Here is a 20,933-nt window from a genome sequence, read left to right as displayed (position 1 = left end):
TTAAGGGTACCTACTTTCCATGCACAACTTTTTTGGTAACATTTGAATTCACCACAAGGTTTTTTGCATTTTTTAATGTTGGCAAATGTGTTAGAGTTTGAAACAAAACACCACTAGATATTTTTACATTTCAATACTCAAAAATGGGAAAATTAGCAGGTTTACAAATTAACAAAGAGAACTTTAACCAACAAGGGAAAGTTTACAATTTTAGTTATAAAACAAACAAACATTGCATCTCTACTGATTACAGTAATAACTTTTTTTGTGATGTATGTGCAGTGTAGTTTTTATTATTTTTAAGCTTTACATTTTGAAACATTGTTTTAATATACAGTAGGAAGATGCTTACACCTTTAATTATGACAATAGATAAAGCACCATATATGGAGCAACCCCTAATACATCCCAATTCTGATTGGCTGAAGCAAAGCCTCTGTCACATGGTCTACTTGAGCCAATCAGAGTTGGGATGGAGTTCCCACGCTCTGATTGGCTACCGTACCATGTGTCGCCGGCCATCTTTGTTTTGATGACGTCATCTTAAAGGCAATTGAAACTCAGCCATTCTGATTGGCTGGCGTCATTGCCTTTAAATGACGTCATCATTTTTTTTTTACACTTCACATGTTTTTCACGGCCCAATCAGGACCGTGGGAAACATTTGACCAAAATGTGACGTCATAGGCCTATAAAAGCCTATGTCGCCTCATTTTGAAGCCAGGCGCCGAGGAGGGAACACCTCCCCTCCTAAGAAGAGAAGAAGGGCGTGGCAGAAGAAGACGGAAGAAGACGGAAGAAGACGGAGAAGACATCAAAGAAGAAAAGAAAAGAAGACCCCAAGACTGACGGGAAGGATTACAAATAGAAGAAAGAAGACACCATTATGGATTGTAAGGGTTTATTTTTTTATGGTTACCTGTGGATTGGTTCCAGTGCTTCCGGGTCACCTGGATTTCAGTGAGTGGGCATCTAATGGTAAGTAAACAAAAGAAAAGTGTATTATTTTTACTTTTACAGGTTTTTTATATTTTTGATTCATGTCTTTTATTTTTTCAGTCCCATTTAATGCCCGTGAATGTATCTATTATGTACCTATGGCTATACATACATTCACGGATACTGAATGGGTGTATTATATGTGATTATTGGATGTAAATGCATTGTTTTTTATGCTCTATTATTGCCCCTGTATGTTAGGTATATCTATCTATATGTAAAGACATACTGGGATAATAATTGATTGTTTTGCTAATGTTTATGTTCTTTTCATGTATGGCTAATGTATTTATCAGCTTTATTTAGACATTGGTGTGAATAATGTAATTTGTATTTAGTTACAGGTTATTTTTTTTTTTATAACTTGTCTTTTATTGAGAAAAGCATACGTAATATACAATACAATATTTGTGTTTGAAATGACAGCTTGTGTACATAAGGTATAAATATACCAATATGGATCATTTGTACAATGATGTGATTGTAATGGAATCGTACGACTTTTCGGTCCCTACTCGGCCGTACGACGTATAGGAAAATAATATAGTAAGAAAAGTAATATAAGGGGTCAAATCATTACAAAAAAAAAGGGGGGGGGGTAGGGGGAGAGGGAGGAGGGGGAGAGGCAAGGAGCAAGGGAGGAAAGGGGGGGAGATCTTGACTCCGGACTGGTCTAGGGGGTACTATGGTTTATAGTCTCTGCCTGTCCGTTTAAATGTGTGACTGCCTGTTCCGTATCCCCCAAAAGAGAACTCATCTCTTGATATTAATGCCAGATTGTGGCACTCTCGACCCCGGGGATATCTGTCTGCGCCAGCCATGGCGTCCAGACTTTTAGGAAATTGTCACCAGTGTCGTTAACTAAACTCGTTAACTTTTCCATCTGGCAGATAAACCAAATGCGATTTTGAATCTTTGGGATGTTTGGTATATCGGGGCGTTTCCACAATGCTGCGATCTCGCATCTCGTTGCGAGTACAAAATGTGCAATCAGCTTGGAACTTGCTTTTGATAAGCCCAGTAATGGTCTGTTCAGAAGGTACAGCCACGGGTCAGGGGGAATAGCGAGGTCAAAAACCCTCCGAATCCAATTTCTGATTTCTTCCCATATAGGGGATATTTTTGGGCAAGACCACAGCATGTGTAACAGATCTGCTGATCCGCCGCACTGTTTGGGGCACAGTGGGGAGGATCCCGGTATGTACTTAGATAATTTTAGTGGGGTGAGGTACCACCACATGAGGACCTTATATGCGTTCTCTTTTAGTGTGGTACATATGGAACTTTTTGCGGCGGCTATGTAGATGGCGCTCCATTCCTCATCCTCCAGGGTTTCCCCTAGGTCTGTTTCCCATCTGGTTCTGTATGAGGGGATCTGTTGTCCTAGGTTTGCAGATTTGGCCACTTCCCCATATATTGTTGATATAAGTCCCTTGGTGTCTGTATCAGCCAGACAGAGCTTTTCAAATTTTGTCAAAGGGGAGTATGGGGCGAATTTGTTATAAAATGCTCTGACTTGGAGGTATTTAAAGAATTCAGAATGAGATATTTCTTTTTCTAATCTAAAATGATCGAAAGTTTTAATTTTCTGGTTGTATCCCTCCAGGTCTCACATTCGTTTATAGCCTTTTTGTTTCCAAATCGGGATACTGGTCCCTGCCATGCCGGGTGCGAACACTGGATTATTCCAAATGGGGGACATGAGCTGGTGCCTTGATGTCAGGGAATTCTTAATTTTAATCGCCTCCCAGATCGATAGAGAGTTGGCCATTGAGGTGAGCGGTATCTCTCTACGGTTAAGCACCGTTTTTGGTAAGCAAATCAGGCTGCTAAGTTCCAATGGGGAGCATGCAGCATTTTCCAGCTCCACCCACCTTTTCAATTGGGGGTTAGAGTGCCATTGAACAATTTGGCTTAATTGGGCCGCTTTGTAGTACGTTAATAGACAGGGTACCGCTAAACCACCAGCAACCACAGGTCTTTTCATATTGGAGCGATTGACTCTCGTTTTTTTCCTACCCCAGATAAATTTATAGATTTCCGTTTGGAGCGAGAGTATATCTTTTATTTTAAGTGGCACAGAGAGTGTCTGGAAGAGGTATAGGATACGAGGTAGTAGGTTCATCTTGACGCTATGTATCCTACCGATCCAAGATATCCTCTTGGAGGACCATCGATATAGGTCTTTTTTAAGAGTCCGAATTAGGTTGGGATAATTTGCGCTATAGATGAGGTTGGCCTCTCTGGTGATTTGGATTTCTAAGTACTTTATGTGTTTCTGTTGCCAGTTGAATTGAAAATTCAACCTCAACAACTTTTCCATATGATTGGGGAGGTTAATGTTTAGTGCTTCCGATTTAGATTGGTTAATTTTGAATCCAGATATATTTGAAAATCTGCTCAGGAGATCAAATAGATTGGGTAATGTGGTGAGGGGTTTTGTTATGATTAAGAGGATATCGTCTGTATGATTGTGAGTATGCGTTTAACCCTGCAATATCCGGATTATCTTGTATTCTTGCAGCTAGAGGTTCGATACATAGGAGGGGAGATAGCGGGCATCCTTGTCGAGTGCCACTTTTAATTTGGAATGAGGGTGAGGGGAAGAATGTATCACGCTAGCTGTAGGGTTTGAGTATAGCGACATGATCGCCCTACTCATCTGATCCCAGAAGCCAAATGCTGCGAGAGTTTCCTGTAAATATGGCCAGTCTATCCTATCATATGCTTTTTCAGCGTCCAGACTTAACAGCATGCTCTGGGTATTATTTTTATTAGCTAATTCTACCAGATCTATAATTCGTCGAGTGTTGTCCGCTTCTTGTCTCCCTGTGATAAACCCGACTTGATCTGGGTATATAAGTCTGGGTAGGATAAGACATAATCTGTTGGCCAGTAGTTTAGCATAAATCTTAATATCTGTGTTAATTAGGGAGATCGGCCTATAACTTTTGCAGTCCAGCGGATCCTTGCCAGGTTTGTGTATTAGTGATATGGACGCTCGCAGCATATCCCCGGGGATGGGAGATCCTGCTAAGATTGCATTAAACATGTGGAGCAACCTTGGGGCTAAAAATGTAACAAATGTCTTATAATAAAGCCCAGAGAAACCATCTGGGCCAGGTGCTTTTGATGGTTTAAGTTCTTTAATGGCCTGAGACACCTCTTCCAATGTGAAGTCAGCGCCCAGGACCTGTCGGTCACACTCAGTCAATCTCCCCAGTATCGAGTTAGCTAAGAAATCTCTTAAAGCTGTGCTCGTTTTATGATTACGTGCCACTTTTTAATCATCATATAGGGAACTATAAAATTCTCCAAATTCTTCTACTATCTTCTGTGGGTTGGCCGTACAAATATCAGATTTTAAGCGTATAGCTTGGATGTTAAACTTAGATTGCCTGTCTTTCAGTGCTCGGGCCAGCATCGTATCCGGTCGATTAGCCTTCTCATAAAACTTCCTCTTAGACCAACTCAATGAATTATCGGCCTTGGAGGTTAGCAACATTTTCAATTTGATCATGGTGTCTTTGATTGCCTGTAGTGATTGTATATCTGGGTTAGTTTTATGTTTGGATGCCAGGGCGTGTAACTTGGCTTGTAGAGCAGTGATTTTGGCTTCCCTCTCTCTTTTCCGCTTAGCAGTAATGCTAATTATTACATCGTGCAGTGTAGCTTTGTGAGCCTCCCACAGTACTAAGTGAGATTTCACAGAGCCTGTGTTTATACGAAAAAAGTGCTCTATTTCATTGCCAATCATCGCACAGGTTTCGGGTATCTTAAGGACTGCCTCATTGAGTTTCCAGTTCGCCCCCGGCCAGCTGAGCCGGATATCCTTGCACCTTAGCTCAATTGGTGCGTGGTCCGACCATGAAATATCATGGATCGCCGTATGGGAGACCATCGGAACCATTCAACACAAAACGAGGAAGTAATCGATTCTGCTGTATGTGCGATGCGGGTGGGAGAAGAACGTGTAATCCCTGTCGGTTGGATGAAGTTCTCGCCATATATCCGCCAGGTGGTTGCTCTTGCAGCCTCGGAGCAGAGATGCCCGGGCTCTTGTATTAGCTGAATCCCCTCCGCCTGACCTGTCTAGTCCCGGGCGCAATGTCATATTGAAGTCTCCCACAAGTATGATGCAGCCTTTTGCTATTGACTGTAGGGTTTGGAAGAATTTACTGAAGAACGTTGCATCTTGTGTGCATGGGGCGTAGATGGTGGCCAGTGTAATACACTGTTCATGTATTGTTCCTATTAATATGAGGAATCTACCATCTTTGTCTTATTTAACTGTTTGGGTCACAAAAGGTATGTTATTATTGAAAAGAATGGCTACCCCTCATTTCTTCACAGGGGCTGAGGACGTGTAAAATTGGGAGAAACCCCTATCTAAGAATTTGGGTGTGTTCGTACTGCTAAAGTGGGTTTCTTGCATTAATAATATATCTGCTTTTTCTCCTATAGTCAGAGAAAGTGATCCGTCTTTTGATTGGGCTATTAAAGCCTTTAACATTGTGTGAGAGTAGTGTCAGTGCCATATTATGTATCCTAATAAGTGCTTCGCTGTGTTATTCATGTACTCACCCATCCTGGTGTTTCTAGGGGTTTGTAGTTGAGCAACTATTTCTTTGTTGTCTCTAGTGGAGCTCTTACCTCGCCCAGGGAAACTCTCCCATCTCCTAGGTGGTGGGAGGGGATGGAGGGAGGGGGAGGGTAGGTATACAAAACGGGTAAAGTCACATAAGGAGCAAAATAAAATACCAAAATTAAAACATAAAAGGGTAAAAATACAATGTGGAAAATCAAAGACAACAAGAGCTCGCCTCGGGAGCCCCCGAGTTCGGCTCTTGCGCCCAGAGGGTAGGTCAGTTAGCTCCCTTGGAACTTGGGGTTGGATACCCTTAGTAGGGACTGACCTCCATGGGAATTGAGTACAGCTCCAGAACGTTTGGAACTCTACTATAGTACGCATGCTTGGCACCAGGGGAAGCCCCCAATGGCACAGCACTATTAGCTAACTTAATCTGTAGGCATATCAGATTGTATAACTTTTGCCGCTAAATGGAACTGATATTATTTAGCTCTCTATCAACCCTAACATTAACAAAAACGACCCTAACAATAACAATAGCAACATTATTAACGATATTAACAGTAACAGTACTGCAAATATCCGTTCGACCCAGCGAGTCTGTGATAGTGCCCGACCATGTTCTTGATAGATAATGATCATATTAAGCCATCCTTGCCTGACTAAGTCTTCTGATCTAGGGATGTGTTAGTGGGGGTGAATGTTGTGAAATTAGCTAGCTTTTCCCCCCGTTTCTTAATATGGATCTGATATGTGTCAATATTTAGTCTGCTATTTTCTTGTCAGCATGAGTGGGTGTCTTTTACTAATTAGTCTGGTCTAGACTGACTGAGGGTAGAGTTCATGTTATGATATGTGTACCTTTATTGTTGTTAATATGGTATACCCTTTACCGATTATGTGTAGGGGTACTATGAACCCTTGGGTGTAAGTGAGAATAACCGTCTATGGGGGTTGGGGTATAGGGATTAACTATATTGATCTCCTATATATGATGCTCTATGTGATACGCTAACTCAGCATTCTGTGCAATGCTCTATATCTGGCTGAGCTGTATTTGGGTTATTGTGTGTATGGCGAACGATATTGTGCATGGTTTAAGGGACATGACCCAGGAACCCGGTGTCCCCTCTATTTCTCAGGCTCCCCCTCTTCTCAAGCTCCCATCCCTCCCCCCTCCTTCCGCCCCCCCCCCACTCCCTCAATGTACATAAGTCAGCATATTTAAATATTTAGAGATAGGTAGAATTTGATGCACTGAGGGCCCATCTGCTGTATGTGGGCCTCTTGAATCTCCATCCCCTGGGAGACCAGCGGCACCGCCGGAGAACTTCCGTGCTGCTCGCACATATCCAAACCGGCAGTGCCCTGGCCGACCATGGTGGGGGCCTGACTGGCGTGGTGACGTCACCGAATGGCCCGGCTGCCTCCAGTCTCGTGGTTTCCAGGTTCTCGCGATAGCGTGACGTCATCCGGTGTCGCCGCTCCATAAAGGCGCGAACCCCAGCGGAGCTCCCGCCATTCTCGGGAGGGAAGGAATAGAGGAAGATGGCCGCCCCACAAAAGTCACGGACGGGTCTGCTCCAGGCATCTTCACGGTCTTGATGGCAGATGGTAAGTCCTAGGCTCGGGAGGCGCTGGGATGGCATTGCAAGGTCGCTGCACTTCAGTTAGGTAGTTGCTGGGTCTAGGGATAGGATAAACCGGGGACTCTGAGGAGGGTCTCAGCTGGAGCCTGTCGCCAGAGGGGAAGATCCCGTAGCCCCCGTTCGACTCCAGGTGGGTTCAGGGGCGCTTGTAGCATGCGTAGCTCTATGAGGTGGGCTTGGGGGTAACTCCTTGACTCCCAGTTTAGTCAGGAACCCCGCACCATCATTTGGTCTCCGTAGAGGGTGAGCCACCCCATTCCTCAATACCAGTATGGCACAGGGGAACAGCCAGCGGTAGCGGACGCTGCGGTCTCTGAGTGTCTTAGTGACCGGAGCAAAGGTCCGCCTCTGCATCAAGGTGGCTGGAGCGAAGTCTTGGTATATCTGAAAGGTTATATCCTCAAATTCCAGGGTTTTAGAGTCTCTAGCGATCCTGCATATTTCCTCTTTTGTACGATAATGATGCAGGCGGATCACTATATCCCTGGGGGGTCTCCTTTCTGCGGTTTCCCTCTGAGAGCTCTATGGCATCTGTCCATTAACAGCTCCCTGTCTGTTTTGTCGGGGAACAGGTTCTCCAGCCATCTTGAGGCAAATTCTTCTCGGTCAGAGACAGCCTCTGGGACCCCCCTCATGCGGATATTACATCGCCTGTTGCGATTTTCAGTGTCCTCCGCTTTCTCCTCCAGGGCTCTGACTTTTTCTTGTAGGTTAGTCACCTCATTTTGCGTATGTGTTAGGGAATCCAGGGTAGCATCTGTTTTTGTCTCTAATGAGGCCGTGCGCTCCCCTAGAGCATCAACATCCTTTCTTAGTGCCCAGAGCTCGGTTCGAAAGAATTGCTTCATTTGCGCACAAAATTCTTTAAGGTCCTTGCGCCTGACCATCTCCTCGTCTCCCGCTTCCTCAGATGGGGGGTCCACATCGGAGTCCATATTGGCGGGCTGCACTGGGCTCGCAGGCTTGTCGGAGGCGGCCACTAACTTCTTCCGAAAGTAGGTGGACACCGGCTGACTTTTATGCCGGGATGTGCGGTTCATAGCCATCTCTGATGGTTCAGGGAGAAAGCGCTGTGTTTTTAAATAGCCGGGTTGCGTCTCTGCTGCAGATTAATTATTTATTTACGCCGGTGGAAGTGGAGCTCGGTATTCAAGCTTCCATTCTTCCCGCCGTCGCAGGTTATTTTTAATGGCTTATTTCTGGTAGTTAGATTAGATTGATGGTGGTTTCTTCAATTAGAATTCTTTTGGCAATGGTTTGGCTTTAGGAATTGAATAGGGAATTGTATAATTGATTTGTATTGTATTGTAACTGGTTTAGAAAATTGATTAATTGATTGATGGTAATTGTATTGATGTTGCTTAGTTTCTATTTGATTTTCATGATGGCATTGGTGGTTAGGGGACTTTGTTCATAGTATATTTTATTGTCACATGTATTTTGCATAGTGTTACATTATGCACAGATTAATTGCATCATGTACACACTCAATGCAGTTGTGTGACATTTCATATACATTTGTGTAGCTGCTGGTTTGTTGTTCTATATTTACAATTGCTGCTGGATTTATTGTAACATGCAATGTGGTGATTTTAAGATTAAGAATTCATGTTTTGATTTATGCATGTTTTATGTGTTTCATAATGGGCAAATAATCTATTATCCATATCTGGATGTTTGGATGTATGTATTTAATGTATAGGTCCGGTTTATTTTTTTTACATACAGGGTTGGTTCCTTTTGGTTTGCGGGGGACCTCTGGAGACCACCTGCGGTATCCTCAGGCTTCTCACGGGTACCAGGCTGCCGGGTCCATGGGGGACACCTGCGGGGAAGAACTGGTGGCCCCACATCTGTGGGGGCACTGCAGACCCATAGGGACCACCCGTGGGTCCCCAGACCTCCATGGGAACCACCCGAGGCCCCTCAAACACCTGTGGGTCTGACCCGGGGCCCCCCAGACATCCGCGGACCTACCGTGGAGACCCTATTGTGGCCCACGGTGACCCACGGAGACCACCTGGTGGACCATGGTGCCTGGCGGGACCCACCAACAGACCTCCAGACCCTGTGTGAAACATGATGCTGGCCACTTGTAGGTCTGTGAGGTGACCCGTCAAGCCCACTGGGGACTCCCGTGGGCCTGGGGTATGAACCCTGTATGTAAAATAATAAATCATGTATTTATGGGGGGGGGGCACAGGGGGTGGGTTATGTATTTAATAAATAGAATGATGTTTATTGTGGGGCAGTGTATTGTTTTTATTGTGGGTACTGGGGGTGGGGGAAGGGGGTATTGGCCCCAAGGGTATGTGGGTTGGCCTCCCGGCTGGGTAGTGGGTGAGGTTGGTTAGGCCTCACGGGGTGGGGGGTTAGTGGGGGAGGGTATGTAGGCCTCCCGAGTGGTGGGTGAGGGTGGGTTAACCCCTTAATGACTGTAGCGGTAAATAACCGCTATGGTGATTAAGGGGTTAGGGGACATTACATTGGATGTTTTTATTCTTGTGTATGTTTTGCAGCATCGGAGGGAGCATGGGCAGGATGAAGATGAGGATGAAGACGGCCTTCATCGTGGGTGCCGTAAAAGGTAAGTGTAATATATATTGAGTGTATTTATTGTAATTTATATGTTTTTAAAATGGGCAAATGCATTATTATCCATTTGTGGATAATAGTTTTTTGGACCATTACAGTACTGTATGTGTTAGGGGGCGGGGGGAAGTGTGTTGTATATTGCTATGTTTATTGGGGGCAATTGTCCCCAATAAACATGCTAATGTGCTTTAACCCCTTTATTGCCTTAGCGGATAGCCGCTAAGGTAAGGACGCTGCATTAATGTAAATTTTAATAATAGTGTGTGGGAGCAGGGGGTCCCCTGAGCTGAACCGCATTGATTTCTGCCTCAGGGACACCCTGCTTCCCAAGTTACAGGCCCCAGTTTGGGGCATCGGTGCCAGTGTCCCCGCCATCTTTATAGAGCCCACGTCGCGTCTTGGACGCTATAAAGATGGCGGCGACACTGGCACCCGATGCCCCATACCGGGGCCTGTAACTCAGGAAGCAGGGGGTCTCTGAGGCAGAAATCAATGCGGTTCAGCTCAGGGGACCCCCTGCTCCAGCACAATATAATTAAAAATTTACATTAATGCAGCTTCATTACCATAGCGGATAGCCGCTATGGTAAGGAATTATTGTTTATTGTTATGTGTGTTTTAATACTAGTGTAGATGTGCAGGGGATCTCCTGAGCTGGACCGCATTGATTTTAGCCTCGGGGACCCCCTACTTCAGGAGATACAGGCCCCTTTATGGGGTGCCAGTATCCCCTGCAGAATTTAAATGTCCCGGTCACGTGACGCGGGAGCTTTAAAGTGCAGGGGATACCGGCACCCCATAACGGGGCCTGTATCTCCTGAAGTAGGGGGTCCTCAGACCTGAAACCAATGCAGTTCAGGTCCTGAGACCCCCTGCTCATGTACACTATTATTAAAATGTATTTTTTTAGTGTACGATCGCCTGTAACAATCTTTCATGGAGATACAGAATCTCCATGCAAATGTTACAAGCGGCTTTTTTATCTATCACCTAGCGTACGTGAAGGTTAAGAACAAAAAAAATGGTTGACTAGACTTTAATTTGACAACAAACTATGCTCTTTAAACCTTTGGTTACTGGAGGGGCAGCGGCATCAGAGTGCCCAAGCAATAACGTTAGCGCTCTTTAGAGCACGTAAAGGGCATGATGTAGCCACTAAATCATGTAGCCCCTGGGGTTTCATGTCCCATGACATAATGACTACGTACTGGCACACCAAATATGTTAATGTGTATTTCAAGCACAATAGAATTCTTGTAAGGAAAGCTGAGCATAGCACCTTGCCTATTACCAACTAGAATGCACATCCTTCTGCCCTTTTTATTGATATTGAGCGTGGGATCTCTGCTTGGACAAAGGAATACACGAGGGCCAGGAATATGGTAACAAGAAGACACAGGACTTCTCTTCAAACCATTACTTCCTGGTCCTATAAATGGCTAGATCGACCAATGCCTGGAGCAGATTAATGTGGTGTCCATAATTGTAGAAGGAAATCTCTAAAGAAGAGAAGCTGCAGTCTGGCACACCTAAATAAAAATGTATAAATATGTAAATAACATATGAGTTCAAAATAAATATGGAACACAGGCTCCTTCTCAATGCAGAATAGGGATCCAATTTGGGGAATCCGTAAAGTGATCTAATACTCACAGTGCATTATCGATCAATCTCCATCTTATATTCCTAGTGAGTCATTGTATCAAAGAAGAATATACTGTAGATATAGATATAGATTAAAAAGCATACCACATATTTGCATGTAAAATCATCAAATTTGATAAAGAAAAAAGAAAAAATGTGCACCAATTGTGTACTTAAATGTGACAAAATGTATATATGTATATATATATATATATTTATAAAAAAATATTTTTTCGTTTGCTGAATGATTTCCTGATTGTTGAGAGAAACGCTATGCACTGTCTTCCTGCCAGAGGTCTGTCATGTCTTTGGTGTCTTGATGACTATGAAGAGTGCTGCATGAACTGCCAGTCCAGATATGACTGCTTCATCATTTCCATGTTAAGTAAGTGTCTATATTTTGCCTGTTATTTGTACATTATTGTGTGTTCACCTTTATCAAGGAATAAATTATATTTGTTATATCTAAGTCTCGTCCCAGTTCAAACCCAGGTATATATATATATATATTTATATATAGTTTTGGTGTAAATTACAACTTGTCACAAGCTACCGTGACAAGCTTGTAATTAACTATATATATTTACAGTGGCTATATATATATATATATATATATATATATATATATATATATATATATATATATATATATATATATATATATATAGGGAACCATGTTAAAAATGGTTATTGAGGCAAAAAGTGACACTGTGTGCTCATTTGCATGTCATTTCCCAGAATCCCTTGCTGCAGTGGAAGTGCTGTATGCTGGGTGATAATGGGGAAAGGCGGGGTTGCAGACCTGCCTAAGACATGCAGATGAGCATACAGTTATATTTGCATATTTGCTTTCCTGTGGAGGGTTTTTGTCACTTTTTTTACTCACCATAACTTAACTCAGTATTATGGTTTAGCCTATCCCATAGCCTCTCTTGCATTCCCAGTAAAATCAACCCCACACTGATGAGACCCATCAAGGTCGAAACAGCTGTCTGTGGGTGGTTTTCTGGGTATGCACCTTAACCCTGGCTGTGCTCAAAGCTGTGACCATGCAGCAAGCTTAAGCCTATAGGGAACCATGTTAAAAATGGTTATTGAGGCAAAAAGTGACACTGTGTGCTCATTTGCATGTCATTTCCCAGAATCCCTTGCTGCAGTGGAAGTGCTGTATGCTGGGTGATAATGGGGAAAGGCGGGGTTGCAGACCTGCCTAAGACATGCAGATGAGCATACAGTTATATTTGCATATTTGCTTTCCTGTGGAGGGTTTTTGTCACTTTTTTTACTCACCATAACTTAACTCAGTATTATGGTTTAGCCTATCCCATAGCCTCTCTTGCATTCCCAGTAAAATCAACCCCACACTGATGAGACCCATCAAGGTCGAAACAGCTGTCTGTGGGTGGTTTTCTGGGTATGCACCTTAACCCTGGCTGTGCTCAAAGCTGTGACCATGCAGCAAGCTTAAGCCTATAGGGAACCATGTTAAAAATGGTTATTGAGGCAAAAAGTGACACTGTGTGCTCATTTGCATGTCATTTCCCAGAATCCCTTGCTGCAGTGGAAGTGCTGTATGCTGGGTGATAATGGGGAAAGGCGGGGTTGCAGACCTGCCTAAGACATGCAGATGAGCATACAGTTATATTTGCATATTTGCTTTCCTGTGGAGGGTTTTTGTCACTTTTTTTACTCACCATAACTTAACTCAGTATTATGGTTTAGCCTATCCCATAGCCTCTCTTGCATTCCCAGTAAAATCAACCCCACACTGATGAGAACCATCAAGGTCGAAACAGCTGTCTGTGGGTGGTTTTCTGGGTATGCACCTTAACCCTGGCTGTGCTCAAAGCTGTGACCATGCAGCAAGCTTAAGCCTATAGGGAACCACGTTAAAAATGGTTATTGAGGCAAAAAGTGACACTGTGTGCTCATTTGCATGTCATTTCCCAGAATCCCTTGCTGCAGTGGAAGTGCTGTATGCTGGGTGATAATGGGGAAAGGCGGGGTTGCAGACCTGCCTAAGACATGCAGATGAGCATACAGTTATATTTGCATATTTGCATATTTGCTTTCCTGTGGAGGGTTTTTGTCACTTTTTTTACTCACCATAACTTAACTCAGTATTATGGTTTAGCCTATCCCATAGCCTCTCTTGCATTCCCAGTAAAATCAACCCCACACTGATGAGACCCATCAAGGTCAAAACAGCTGTCTGTGGGCGGATTTCTGGGTATGAACCTTAACCCTGGCTGTGCTCAAAGCTGTGACCATGCAGCAAGCTTAAGCCTATAGGGAACCATGTTAAAAATGGTTATTGAGGCAAAAAGTGACACTGTGTGCTCATTTGCATGTCATTTCCCAGAATCCCTTGCTTCAGTGGAAGTGCTGTATGCTGGGTGATAATGGGGAAAGGCGGGGTTGCAGACCTCGTGGACAAGTGAAGGGTGAAAATCATCAAGAAGCGCAAATCATGTGGAAAACAAAAGAAGACAACAAACTTATGGTACAGTATTGTGTGAATTCTGTGTGGTAAATGGCTTAGTTAGGTGTTCAGAATACTCACAAACGTGAGAGGTAAGTAGGCATATAAAGGTTTCTTTGACCCATGGGATGAAGCCAAGTGTTAGGATAGGAACCGCACTGATAATTAGGTACACTGTAGCGATCTGGTACACTTTAACCAGCGGCCCCTTAGGAATAAAATGAACCGGACATAGTGCAGACTGTACATAGAATATTTATAAAAACACGCAAAATCCAATCAACTCACATGGTGATGGAAAGAAACAAGCGTGTAGATCACAGTGTGGATCTCTGCAAAACCGGAAGAGTGGTGTCTCAGCTGTTCCTCTGTTCTGGTATGCGTGTCACGGATGCGTCTCACCGAGGACCGTAAGTGACGTCATCCGCTTCCAGAGGCTCCGGTTTCGTCTTAGGGCATCACTCTACGCGTTTCACCTTGTAGGTTTCTTCAGTCCTGCATCAAGTCACAGCAGCATTTATCACACGTGGTTGTATAAGTATCACTATTATTTTCTTATTTTATGTATAACACTGTGGGTTTATCTGATGTTGATTTAAACCATATACACTGAGCGCCACAATTTGATAAGTTATATACACAGGGGTTGCAGACCTGCCTAAGACATGCAGATGAGCATACAGTTATATTTGTATAATATATATATAAATATAAAAGAATAAAAGATACTGTATACTGCTGCGCTCGCCGGGATATGTGGATAAGATATTGTGCAATACTTAATGAGGGATAGTATATACCAAGGTGACTACAGATGAACTTAAACTCACATGTACAGACACAGACAAACACACAGAAATTAACAAACAAGGAAAAACATAAAAAGAAGGGAAAAAACACAAAAGAAACCCCAGAAGCAGATGGAGCTGGGAGAGATGCTGCACGGACACCGCTGCCAGTCTTCAGGAACAACCACTTTCCTCTTCAAGCTACAAAACAAAAAGAAGACAGAGCGGCTCCCATAGCATAATACTGTAAACATAGTTTTAATAAATGCTCATTGCATAGATCACGGCCACTCACAATGTTAAAAATCAATATAGGCAAGGAGCTCAATACAGCATCTTTTTGACTTCCTCCATCTGATGCGCTGTGCCCGCGTGTTCAGATGACGGTTGACTTCCTCCAAAGACGCCAGTAGTGTGCATCCACACTGAATCCCTCCCTAGTCCAAGTCTCGCGATAACAGTCTCAGATACATATATATAATATAATGACTCAACATTGAAGTGCACTAGGATAAAATATTAAATAAATACCAATCTCTAATAAAGTGCACCCTTATTGAAGACAAAAATACAATACAGTATTGTGATAATAAAATATAAATCTGTGGTATATTAACCAAAAATAAATACAAGTGACTTCAATATGAATGGGAGTCTGCTGCTTGTCAGTGTGGATGGCTCAGCACCACATGGATAGACGTGGAACAGAAAAAAAGACAGTGCACGACTTTCCTAGTGTAAAATAGTCATTAAAATGCTACAAACCAGTGTGTCAATAAATGCACGTACACGAAAAATCAGTTATAAATGCAGGGTATGTTCTGGGTACATGTTACCGCTCGTAGAAAACGTAGACTCACTCCATGGGTAGCTGTCGCAATCGTCAGCCTCCAGTCTAGCTGAAAAACATCCCTGGGGGCGCGCCGCAAAGGAGCGAGTCTCCACCACAGGAGCAGTAGATAGACTGCAAACAGCTGAATAAAGCATTAGCACGCGGATACCAAGAATAAAATCTCTTAACGTGATTTATTATTAATAGTATTTATTTTTTAGATTTTTTCTTCCCCAGTCGATTTTGTCTATTTTGGACATATATCTATATTTTCATATGCATATGTGTATTTATTTAAGTTTTCCTCTCTATTTCTATGTAAGGATTTATGGTAACGCTTGTTTTAAATTGTTATGCTGTGCTAACACTGTTTTCTCATTTCAGTGTCTCATCAATTGGGACTTGAATTTTTAGTACAGTATATGTTGCTTAGTTGTTATTTTAATAAAATGTATATGTGTATGTTTTAAATAATGATGTTAGTTCCACCTATACTAATAATGTGTTAGTTGTAGAACATCTGTGTTGGTTATGTGTTAGACCTATGGTTGGTCAACTGCTTAATTTAGAATAATCAATCACTTATTCACATAGGGTTTAAATAACATGGACAATGACTAATTATCCCTAATGAAGTAGATTTATATCTACGAAACGCGTAGGACTAGTGCTGTTCATGTGTTAAGAGATTTTATTCTTGGTATCCCCGTGCTTTTGCTTCATTCAGCTGTTTGTAGTCTAACTACTGCTCCTGTGGTGGAGAGTTGCTCCTTTGCAGCTTTCCCCCAGTGATGGCAGGAGCTCCGCTCTGAAGCACCAGATCTTTGACTCGTAATTTGGGCTAAGTGAGCCCTTAGAGCTGACAGTAAGGGGGGTAGCTGTTCTAGTTGTGTGCCGGGATCGTGGGACACTTTTATGGACTTGTAACATGTGGAGGATTCTCTGTACCGGTGGTTCTGGATTGAGGGATGTTTTTTAGCTAGACTGGAGGCTGATGATTGCGGCGGCTACCCACGGAGTGTTTACGTTTTCCACGAGCAGTAACTTGTACCCAGAACATGCCCTGCATTTATAAATGATTTTTCTTGTATGTGCATTTATTATCACACTTGTTTATAGCATTAAAATTACTATTTTACACTATGAGAGTCATGTCCAGTGTCTTATTTTCTTTTCAAAATATTCAAATGTTATATAAAATTTGTGAAGTTCAAGTGTTTAAATGTATACTTATAAACCACTAGATTATATCACAATCCTTTCAAATAGTGTATCTTTAAAATATATTAATGAACAAAGTTTTAGAAAAGTCAGATTAACAATATCTAGTACATTTGTTTAAACATAACACAGTATGTGTTCAACTTTTTTCCCTTCTGTTTCTTCAGAAGGTACCATAAGACTTTTTGTTACCATAATCCCAAAGCAGCATCTGAAAATGTAGGGTATTAAAGGGCCTTTTAAGCAATGCTTCCCTACACATAATTCTAAATGCAGAAGTTTACAGAAAATATTTACAAACCTTTGTTTTAATAGGCCAACCATGGCCAGCATCAGTTTATGTCACTTGATCTGTGCAACTATTTCAACCCATAATTCAAAGAGGTGTATGGTGTTTCTTTCAAATCAGCTCAAATTCAATGAGTTTCTATTGGTATGGCTGCAAAAAATGTTTGGTGGATGAATTGCTAATATTCCTCATAGTACATCTTGTAAATATATATTCATACCTTTGGAAATATATTAAAATATATCCATCTGAGGTGCATGCTCGACGGCTGAGAGTATGGAGGGCTGCGCTATTAGTAAACATTATCAAACACCCACAAACTCAGAAATTTCGCCTCAGTTAAGCACAAATCAATCAATAAACCAGCAGAGATTGCTCCGAAAAAGCCGACGAGCCATAAGAAACAGACGCGATCGGACGTTCGTGACTACTTTGCCGGTGCAGGAGCGGGCAGTGCAGCACGAGAAATGGCGCCCATTTCAAATCCTGGTTTTGACATTGAGCAGGAGGGAGAAGAGGAAGGGGCCAGAAATCAAGCCCTGCTACCAGTGAGGAGATGTGACTTTGAGAGGCTATACAACGATCTCAAGTCACTCCTGCAAGCTGAAAAAAAGGAGGTAAAGAGAGATGTCGGCAAGCTAGGGGTCAGAACTGATGACTTAGAAAATAAAAAGGATCAGACAATAAAGGTAGTGAAAAAATCGGAGAAGAGGTCGGGAGATGTGCAGAAACAAATTGATGAGCTAAAAGAACGCCAGGAAGACGCGGAAAACCGCGAAAGGCGGAACAATATAAGGATCAGGGGGGTTTCCGAAGAATTCTGGGACTGCGAAGAATTCACAGCAAGATGGCTGGAGTCCCTGCTACCCCACATCCCCAAAGAGGCACGGGCAATGGACAGATGTCACAGAGCGCTCCGGTCCCGCCCGTTGCTGACGGAGAAGCCCAGGGACATTGTTGTCCGGCTACACTATTACACTACTAAAGAAGCGGTATTGCGCCAGATGAGAGCCCTACCATCGGTAGAGTTTGAAGGCAACAAGATGCTGATTTTTAAGGATCTGTCACCAGCCACCCTGGCCAGGCGGCGCAACTTTTCCCCTGTCACCAAGGCCCTACGAGATCAGAACATTCGCTACAGATGGACCTTCCCGTTCGGCCTGATGGTTGTGAGGAACGGGAGGCCCATCACGATGAGAGACCCGGGAGAAGGGGGGGCGTTTATGGCCAAACTGGGCCTCAAGGGAGCCCCAGTCAGAGAGGAAGAGGCAGAGGAGCCACTGGAACCCGAGTTGACCGGCGGCGCAGGGCCAGCCAAAGCGCAAGGGAGCAAGAAATGAAAGGCTGAACGAGGAGCAGAGAGACACGTCTCTGAGTTACCATGTGTATTAAAGTTATAAAAGTTAACAAAAGTTACCTGGCCTGATGTTGTTCTGGGCCTGGACAGATTACAAAATGGACAGTCACTGAAGCCCTGATGGGGGGGAAAAAAAGAAGCCGCTTTGCTGCAGATACAGAGCCTGGAAAGAGCCCCAGCATTCTCAGCAGACCTGGTAAATGGACAGAGTCCCCTTGGCCAAAAGAGACCAGAACTTACCTTTGTCCCTCACCTTAAAGGAGAAAAGAAAATGGAGGCAGCAGTAGAGTCCCCTCGGAGCCAGCGTGAGATGCAGAAGCAGGAAGAGCAGAAAGAGCGGGAGGAGAGCGCGCGCTCCCCTCCTTCTCGCGGCTCCGGCGGCTCCAAAATGGCGGACGCCGGAAACCGGAAGTACGTCACAGCCTGGGGGCGGGCGAAGTAGCGCCATCTTGGAGGAGGCAGGAGCGACGGAAGGCTACGGGGCATACGTCAGAACACGGCACACAGAGAGAAAGGACCCTGGAGGGTGACAGGGGATGCGCCGGAAGTTTCACCAAGGAATGCAAAGGGGAGCAGGGAGATAAAGGAGGCGGGTCGGAGAGGCTGGAAGGTGGAGAGCAGAGGGAGGAGGGAAGGTAGAGGGGAGAGGGGAGAGGAGAAAGGAGGGGGGTGCAAAGAGCGGAGGGAACAGCACAAGTAGCAGGAGCGAGGGTAGAGAGGGAATACTGTATGATGTAAAGACACAATACATACAGATAAGGCCCTATTGATGCACTCAAAATCTGAGGGGTAGGTCACCCTGGTAAAAAAAGCAACAACACAGGAATAATCTGAACCAAATCTAGAAATAGTATTTAAATATGCTTTATTAATGTTGGTTAAAAATGGTACCAGAGTATATGGTGAATGGAATGAACTGAATACAGTGAGTGCTATTAGGGCAAATTGCCAGAATGTTAATCCAAAAACATTGGAAAATTAAACATAAGCACTAAGAATAACAGATAGCACACAATCAATGCCTATGGTTAAAGGCAGTGAAGGCTAACTGTAGTGGATGACGTCACTGGAGTGCTATATAAAATATATACATCCACTAGAGGCAATTAAATGTGTGTGAACTCTAGCTCACTGTAAACCATGCATCAGTGATGGGTTAGAAGGCAAAATAGTAGCAAATATAATCATTGGTAACACACATAGATATTAGTACAGCTGACATACATAGACCGATAGAACAATGGTGGTGTGAGCCCCACAAAAATTGTCCCTGCTAGTTAGTAACTACACACAGGGGCAGAAATGAGGGAAAGGGGTACCCTACACACCAATATATGTTAACCCTGTGGGGAGAGAACAATACTGCAGGATCGTGTAACCCACTAGCCCTGACCCTCAATAACATACCCCTACAGCACCCGGGGGGAGAGGGGGGGGGTTGGAGGACAGAAAAGAGGGAAAGATGATCCTGGTAACTTATCTGTGCTGGCCCTGGGTACACGATCCTATCGATCAGCCTGGATAGGTGCCTCATGGAGTGCGCAGCTGAAGAGAACTCTGGCGTGGACACGTTGAGGTCTGCTAGGAGCTGCAGGCATCCATGCTTGAAAGCGTGACGTGTGACGCTATTTCTAGGTTTGGTTCATATTATTCCTGTGTTGTTGCTTTTTTACCAGGGTGACCTACCCCTCAGATTTTGAGTGCATCAATAGGGCCTTATCTGTATGTATTGTTTCTTTACATCATACAGTGTTCTCTGTGTTCTGATTAGTCTCCCTGCCCTATTGCACCAGTCTGATTTAGTGATCTTAGCGGTCACACTAGGTTGAGCGGGTGCAATCCCTTTTTTGCTCTAGAGAGGGAATATCCTAGGGGCGCAGGGGGTGAGGCTTCACAACAGTAAACACATGTGGATAGAGAGAGAGTCAGGGGTTAAGGGGAGAAGGGGGAAACGGGGGGAAGGCGCCCATAAGGAGTCAGCTATGGGCTAGGGGGAGGAGATAAAGAAACTGTTGGTAGCAGGAAGGGAAGGGCAGAACAGTGGCGCTCAGGCAGGGGAGAGGGATGAAAACTCCAACTTAAGATAGGAGGTCAGGGAGAGGATAAGGATACAGAGAGGGAAGGGAGGAGAGGGGCAGAGTCATCAGTTAACAAACACCAGGACAAGGGCAGAGAGACAGGAACTTCAGCGAAGCCGGGCGTTAGAAGATATACTGGACCAGGAGTAAGTCGGGCATAAGCAAGAATAGAAGGAGGCAGCAAGCGGAAGTAGCCATCACAGAGGACAAGTGTGGGTAACTTGAGGTCAGGAAAGTTTTGTGGGTTTCGTAAGAAAGCGGGGCTGGGGGAGTGGAGGAGACACCTACTCCGGAGTCTGTATGGGCCCTGGCTGGATCTCGGGAGGTTGGCTCCCTCAGACACCAGCAAAGTCCTTTGGGGGCAAGTTGAGGGTCAGGGGTCAGGAGGAAGGCGGCAGGAGGGAAGCG

The sequence above is a fragment of the Ascaphus truei genome, chromosome 2 (assembly GCF_040206685.1).
Source record: "Ascaphus truei isolate aAscTru1 chromosome 2, aAscTru1.hap1, whole genome shotgun sequence".
Taxonomy (NCBI): domain Eukaryota; kingdom Metazoa; phylum Chordata; class Amphibia; order Anura; family Ascaphidae; genus Ascaphus; species Ascaphus truei.
This window is presented reverse-complemented; position numbering follows the sequence as displayed.